Here is an 8516-nt window from a genome sequence, read left to right as displayed (position 1 = left end):
TAGCCTCACTACTAGAGCCTATAGAGTCTCACTACTAGAGCCTATAGAGCCTCACTACTAGAGCCTGTTAGCCTCACTACTAGAGCCTGTTAGCCTCACTACTAGAGCCTGTTAGCCTCACTACTAGAGCCTATAGAGTCTCACTACTAGGGCCTGTTAGCCTCACTACTAGAGCCTATAGAGTCTCACTACTAGAGCCTATAGAGCCTCACTACTAGAGCCTGTTAGCCTCACTACTAGAGCCTGTTAGCCTCACTACTAGAGCCTGTTAGCCTCACTACTAGAGCCTATAGAGTCTCACTACTAGGGCCTGTTAGCCTCACTACTAGGGCCTGTTAGCCTCACTACTACAGCCTATAGAGCCTCACTACTAGAGCCTATAGAGCCTCACTACTAGGGCCTATAGAGCCTCACTACTAGAGCCTATAGAGCCTCACTACTAGGGCCTGTTAGTCTCACTACTACAGCCTATAGAGCCTCACTACTAGAGCCTATAGAGCCTCACTACTAGAGCCTATAGAGCCTCACTACTAGAGCCTATAGAGCCTCACTACTAGAGCCTATAGAGCCTCACTACTAGAGCCTGTTAGCCTCACTACTAGAGCCTGTTAGCCTCACTACTAGGGCCTGTTAGCCTCACTACTAGAGCCTGTTAGCCTCACTACTAGGGCCTGTTAGCCTCACTACTAGGGCCTGTTAGCCTCACTACTAGAGCCTGTTAGCCTCACTACTAGAGCCTGTTAGCCTCACTACTAGAGCCTATAGAGCCTCACTACTAGAGCCTGTTAGCCTCACTACTACAGCCTATAGAGCCTCACTACTAGGGCCTGTTAGCCTCACTACTAGAGCCTGTTAGCCTCACTACTAGGGCCTGTTAGCCTCACTACTAGGGCCTGTTAGCCTCACTACTAGGGCCTGTTAGCCTCACTACTAGGGCCTGTTAGCCTCACTACTAGAGCCTATAGAGCCTCACTACTAGGGCCTATAGAGCCTCACTACTAGGGCCTGTTAGCCTCACTACTAGAGCCTATAGAGCCTCACTACTAGAGCCTATAGAGCCTCACTACTAGAGCCTGTTAGCCTCACTACTACAGCCTATAGAGCCTCACTACTACAGCCTATAGAGTCTCACTACTAGAGCCTATAGAGCCTCACTACTAGAGCCTATAGAGCCTCACTACTAGAGCCTGTTAGCCTCACTACTAGAGCCTATAGAGCCTCACTACTAGAGCCTGTTAGTCTCACTACTAGAGCCTGTTAGCCTCACTACTAGAGCCTATAGAGCCTCACTACTAGGGCCTGTTAGCCTCACTACTAGAGCCTGTTAGCCTCACTACTAGGGCCTGTTAGCCTCACTACTAGAGCCTATAGAGCCTCACTACTAGGGCCTATAGAGCCTCACTACTAGGGCCTGTTAGCCTCACTACTAGAGCCTATAGAGCCTCACTACTAGAGCCTATAGAGCCTCACTACTAGAGCCTGTTAGCCTCACTACTACAGCCTATAGAGTCTCACTACTAGAGCCTGTTAGCCTCACTACTAGAGCCTGTTAGCCTCACTACTAGAGCCTGTTAGCCTCACTACTAGAGCCTGTTAGCCTCACTACTAGAGCCTGTTAGCCTCACTACTAGAGCCTATAGAGCCTCACTACTAGGGCCTGTTAGCCTCACTACTAGAGCCTGTTAGCCTCACTACTAGGGCCTGTTAGCCTCACTACTAGAGCCTATAGAGCCTCACTACTAGGGCCTATAGAGCCTCACTACTAGGGCCTGTTAGCCTCACTACTAGAGCCTATAGAGCCTCACTACTAGAGCCTATAGAGCCTCACTACTAGAGCCTGTTAGCCTCACTACTACAGCCTATAGAGCCTCACTACTAGAGCCTGTTAGCCTCACTACTAGAGCCTGTTAGCCTCACTACTAGGGCCTATAGAGCCTCACTACTAGAGCCTGTTAGCCTCACTACTAGAGCCTATAGAGCCTCACTACTAGGGCCTGTTAGCCTCACTACTAGAGCCTATAGAGTCTCACTACTAGAGCCTATAGAGCCTCACTACTAGAGCCTGTTAGCCTCACTACTAGAGCCTGTTAGCCTCACTACTAGGGCCTGTTAGTCTCACTACTACAGCCTATAGAGCCTCACTACTAGAGCCTGTTAGCCTCACTACTAGGGCCTATAGAGCCTCACTACTAGAGCCTGTTAGCCTCACTACTAAAGCCTATAGAGCCTCACTACTAGAGCCTATAGAGCCTCACTACTAGAGCCTATAGAGCCTCACTACTAGAGCCTGTTAGTCTCACTACTAGGGCCTGTTAGCCTCACTACTAGAGCCTGTTAGCCTCACTACTAGGGCCTGTTAGTCTCACTACTAGAGCCTGTTAGTCTCACTACTAGAGCCTATAGAGCCTCACTACTAGAGCCTGTTAGCCTCACTACTAGGGCCTGTTAGCCTCACTACTACAGCCTATAGAGCCTCACTACTAAAGCCTATAGAGCCTCACTACTAGAGCCTGTTAGCCTCACTACTAGAGCCTGTTAGTCTCACTACTAGGGCCTGTTAGTCTCACTACTAGAGCCTGTTAGTCTCACTACTAGAGCCTGTTAGTCTCACTACTAGGGCCTGTTAGCCTCACTACTAGGGCCTGTTAGCCTCACTACTAGGGCCTGTTAGTCTCACTACTACAGCCTATAGAGCCTCACTACTACAGCCTATAGAGCCTCACTACTACAGCCTATAGAGCCTCACTACTACAGCCTATAGAGCCTCACTACTAGGGCCTGTTAGCCTCACTACTACAGCCTATAGAGCCTCACTACTAGAGCCTATAGAGCCTCACTACTAGAGCCTGTTAGCCTCACTACTAGAGCCTATAGAGCCTCACTACTAGGGCCTGTTAGCCTCACTACTAGAGCCTGTTAGCCTCACTACTAGAGCCTGTTAGCCTCACTACTAGAGCCTGTTAGCCTCACTACTAGAGCCTGTTAGTCTCACTACTAGGGCCTGTTAGTCTCACTACTACAGCCTATAGAGCCTCACTACTAGAGCCTATAGAGCCTCACTACTAGGGCCTGTTAGTCTCACTACTAGGGCCTGTTAGCCTCACTACTAGAGCCTATAGAGCCTCACTACTAGAGCCTATAGAGCCTCACTACTAGAGCCTGTTAGCCTCACTACTAGAGCCTGTTAGCCTCACTACTAGGGCCTGTTAGCCTCACTACTAGAGCCTGTTAGCCTCACTACTAGAGCCTATAGAGTCTCACTACTACAGCCTATAGAGCCTCACTACTAGAGCCTGTTAGCCTCACTACTAGAGCCTGTTAGCCTCACCACTAGAGCCTGTTAGCCTCACTACTAGAGCCTGTTAGCCTCACTACTAGGGCCTGTTAGCCTCACTACTAGAGCCTATAGAGTCTCACTACTAGAGCCTGTTAGCCTCACTACTAGAGCCTGTTAGCCTCACTACTAGAGCCTGTTAGCCTCACTACTAGAGCCTGTTAGCCTCACTACTAGAGCCTATAGAGTCTCACTACTAGGGCCTGTTAGCCTCACTACTAGAGCCTATAGAGCCTCACTACTAGAGCCTGTTAGTCTCACTACTAGAGCCTGTTAGCCTCACTACTAGAGCCTGTTAGTCTCACTACTAGGGCCTGTTAGCCTCACTACTAGAGCCTGTTAGCCTCACTACTAGAGCCTATAGAGTCTCACTACTAGAGCCTATAGAGCCTCACTACTAGGGCCTGTTAGCCTCACTACTAGAGCCTATAGAGCCTCACTACTACAGCCTATAGAGCCTCACTACTAGGGCCTGTTAGCCTCACTACTAGAGCCTATAGAGCCTCACTACTAGAGCCTGTTAGCCTCACTACTACAGCCTATAGAGCCTCACTACTAGGGCCTGTTAGCCTCACTACTAGAGCCTATAGAGCCTCACTACTAGAGCCTGTTAGCCTCACTACTAGAGCCTGTTAGCCTCACTACTAGAGCCTGTTAGCCTCACTACTAGAGCCTGTTAGCCTCACTACTAGAGCCTGTTAGCCTCACTACTAGAGCCTGTTAGCCTCACTACTAGGGCCTGTTAGCCTCACTACTAGAGCCTATAGAGCCTCACTACTAGAGCCTGTTAGCCTCACTACTAGAGCCTGTTAGCCTCACTACTAGAGCCTGTTAGCCTCACTACTAGAGCCTGTTAGCCTCACTACTAGAGCCTATAGAGCCTCACTACTAGAGCCTGTTAGCCTCACTACTAGAGCCTATAGAGCCTCACTACTAGGGCCTGTTAGCCTCACTACTAGAGCCTGTTAGCCTCACTACTAGAGCCTGTTAGCCTCACTACTAGAGCCTATAGAGTCTCACTACTAGAGCCTATAGAGCCTCACTACTAGAGCCTGTTAGCCTCACTACTAGAGCCTGTTAGCCTCACTACTAGAGCCTGTTAGCCTCACTACTAGAGCCTATAGAGTCTCACTACTAGAGCCTGTTAGTCTCACTACTAGAGCCTGTTAGCCTCACTACTAGAGCCTATAGAGCCTCACTACTAGGGCCTGTTAGACTCACCACTAGGGCCTGTTAGTCTCACTACTAGAGCCTGTGACAATGGCTGTGGATAGCGTTTAGCTACATGCCTGTGGATGTTGCACTTTTGGATGGATTTGGCTCTGAAACCTCAGCTTGACAATAACAGTGCATTGTCTCTTTCAGAGCAGAAAGGTTGTATTTAATCTCCTCCCCCTCTCTTCCCCCTCTCCTCCCCCTCTGAAATAACCAATGTTAGTCTGCTCCGCTGACACCGCCGTCAGACTCCACCCTGTGAGAACGCTCCTGTTCCACGTCGCTGGGCGCCACATCAAACGCTCCAGGTGACTCATCTGGAGCAGCTAACCTGACTGCCGTCCTCATTTAAGTCACTTAGCAGACGGTTTCATCCAAAGCCACTTACAACCAGAACAATAGTCTCAGTAAGTGAATCAACTAAACAGTCATCGTCAGTAAAACCTTCCATAAGAACAAGTGCCATCAGCAGTCACAGTGCTTTTTTCTTCTTTTTCTTTTTTATAACGCAATGTCGGGTGTTAGGGGGTGGAGAGCTTTACTGAGATACAACCCATCCACATGACCTCATTACCTGCCAGTAAACTGGTTTTACTGTAAAGACTTTCTAATGTCTTCCTTTATTTCACCTGGAAAAGTTACGTTCTGTGACTCCAGTTATGTTCTGTGACTCCAGTTATGTTCTGTGACTCCAGTTACGTTCTGTGACTCCAGTTATGTTCTGTGACTCCAGTTACGTTCTGTGACTCCAGTTATGTTCTGTGACTCCAGTTATGTTCTGTGACTCCAGTGCATGACATGGAGCATGTTCTGTGTTCTGTGTTCATTTTTCTTTCTGAGGCCAGGGATCAGAGGTCATGCACCAGACCGGAAGAGGTCATGTGACCTACAGGGCTTGAACCTGGGCCGCTAGCACAGGCACTATCATGGAGGCGGCAGGTGCCCTAGAGGTCAGAGGTCAGAGAGGCCGGCCAGCAATCAGTAGGTCGCTGGTTGGATCCCCACCCCAGGAGGGAGCCGGAGGTGAGCTGGTGACTGGAAGGTTGCTGGCATCTTATCTAAGGTGCCTCCTCTGCCGTTGTGCCCTTGAGCAAGGCACCTACCCAGAGCCCTCGGGGTGGCAGGTGCGTTGTCTCTGTGATTGATGGACCTGGTTTGTTTGGTGTCAGTGTGATTCACGGTAGGAGAAGCGTTCCAAAGGGAAGGCGGTGGAACTCTGAAGCGTTTGAAGAGGCACACACTGCTCTGTGGTTGGGTGGATGCTCTCTGTAGAGACTAATGTGTCATTTCCTGTGGGCAGATGACAGCAGCCGATACAACCACTTCCTGTTCCATCTGACAGCTCTGTGTCAGCCGAAAACAAACATGTTCACACATGCACGCCTGCCCGCCTGCAGTCGCCTGAAGCTTGTGCACGATCCAGAACATGCCATTACCACGTTATTAAAAACCATGTTGTTATATCCTTCTTATGGTGGGTCACAACCTGACCAGCCCAGACACTGACCCTCCCAGATACTGACCCTCCCAGATACTGACCCTCCCAGATACTGACCAGCCCAGACACTGACCCTCCCAGATACTGACCAGCCCAGATACTGACCCTCCCAGATACTGACCCTCCCAGATACTGACCAGCCCAGATACTGACCCTCCCAGACACTGACCCTCCCAGATACTGACCCTCCCAGATACTGGATCAATTGCATATAACGGGTTTCCGGTATCAATGTCCTCAACCAAACAATGTGAGATTAAAACAATATTGTCTGTATTTCAGATTGAACATGCTTTCCTGCAGCAAGAACTATAATCAGTTAGACCTGCCCTGGGAAGCTGCTATCAGCAATTGATTCAATTGGGAGCCTGTTTGTTTTTAACAGTGTGGTTCTCAGCTGTCTTCTGTTGTTCTCGGCTAAGACCTCCTCATAGGAAACATCTTTTAAAAAATAAAGAACAGTTTTGGTTTCCATTTTGAAGCCTCTGTGGAAAGGGTTCTTCATGTGGAACTGTTCAGGGTTCTTTAACTCGTTCAGTGCCAAGGGTGAATAAAGTCGCCCAAAACTGTCAACATTCTAGAGAGACAAGGGTGACTTTATTCACTAAAACTGCATAAATGATGATGCTTCATTTTGTAGCCAATCAAAGTATTGATGGTGAGTGTTCTGGAATGCTTTGGCAGTTGGTGAGTTAAAGGGTTCTCCCTCCGACAACGACACCAGTTGGTTGTTGGTTCAGTGTAGCTGTCAGTTTAGATCATTTACATTTCTGGTGTTCTTATTGCCACCCTGTTTATACCCCTGAGCCTGTCCCTGAGTGTTAGCCTGTTAGCCTGTCCCTGAGTGTTAGCCTGTTAGCCTGTCCCTGAGTGTTAGCCTGTTAGCCTGTCCCTGAGTGTTAGCCTGTTAGCCTGTCCCTGAGTGTTAGCCTGTTAGCCTGTCCCTGAGTGTTAGCCTGTTAGCCTGTCCCTGAGTGTTAGCCTGTTAGCCTGTTAGCTTGGGAGGCTAAGACACAGCTCCACCTGCTGCAACATGTCCTACAGCCCAGGGCCTTTCACACACATGATGTACAGCCAAGCTACAGCTACTGTACACACACACACACACACACACACACACACACACACACACACACACACACACACACACACACACATGCATACACACACACACACACACACACACACAGATAGACAGACAGACACACACACACGCAGACAGACGCACATATGCACGCACACACACACGCATACACACACTGACAGACAGACGCACGCACACGCATACACACACACAGACACACACACACACACACACACACACACACACACACACACAGACAGACAGACGCACACACACACACACACACACACACACACACACACACACACACACACACACACACACACAGTGTCCTATTGTTGGTTGTAAAGAGAGTCCTGATTGACAACAGACAGACATAGATTGTGATTGATATTTGTTATTTAAATGCTTTCACAATTAGTTAAAGCAGTTTTAAAAGTTATATTTGGGGGATTTTAAGTGGTTGGCTCATTGGCCAAACACGAGGTGATTAGGAATGTAGATGTTATCATTCAAATGAACCATTCTCTATCTGAACATCAGTCTGCTCTCCTACCGCGGGCCCGTTACGCAAACGTCTTCCAGATATGGTCGTCAGAAGTTTCCACTGCGGATGCTCCACTTCTCTGCCGATGATTTCAGGAAACAATGACGCATGAATGGGGCAGGGTTTGGGGGTATTCAACAGCGCGATAAAGTTGATGTGAGGCATATTCACTCCAACACTGTGTTTCTATAAGGATATATTGCCGTCTCATATTTCAGAACCGAGTACAATGACTGGACTGTTGAACATGAAGACGTGTGCGGCTCTGGTCGCGCTGTTGGTTCTGCTACATAACGGACTTGGTAAGTCTACTAGAATAACAGAAATAACGCGACATTGTGTATTTTTTTCGTTTTAACCAGTGAAACATTATTGTCAACTCAACAATAGTTAACCAATTGGAAGGTTTTTAGTCAGGACTTGAACAGGACTTAAACAACTAGATTAGGCGTTGATTAACTTTCTGGATCTGCGCGTCTCGTCTGTCGTTGTGTGGCTGGCTGACGATACGGAGCTGATTGTGACGGACTGTTTCTAATAAAGCAGATCTTGTTTTTTGTTTTTGTGCCCCCAAAATTAGAACAAATCACAAACACGTGGTCCACAACTTAGTTTGTTGACATTTATGGTTGTGTTTCCCAAAGTGGTGGGACGTGAGATCACCGTTTAACTTCATAGTTAGGAGAGGGTAGGAGAGACAAGGCTTGTCTAGAGGGGGCGGGGGGCGGGGGGGAGGAGGGTGTGTTCCGTTAAAAACACGTAACTTCGGAGAAGATTTCACATTTGCTCATATTGATCCAATCTATAGTGAATGTTATCAGACCTGCCTCCTGTGACA

This window comes from Argentina silus (genome assembly GCF_951799395.1).
Source record: "Argentina silus genome assembly, chromosome: 6".
NCBI lineage: Eukaryota > Metazoa > Chordata > Actinopteri > Argentiniformes > Argentinidae > Argentina > Argentina silus.
This window is presented reverse-complemented; position numbering follows the sequence as displayed.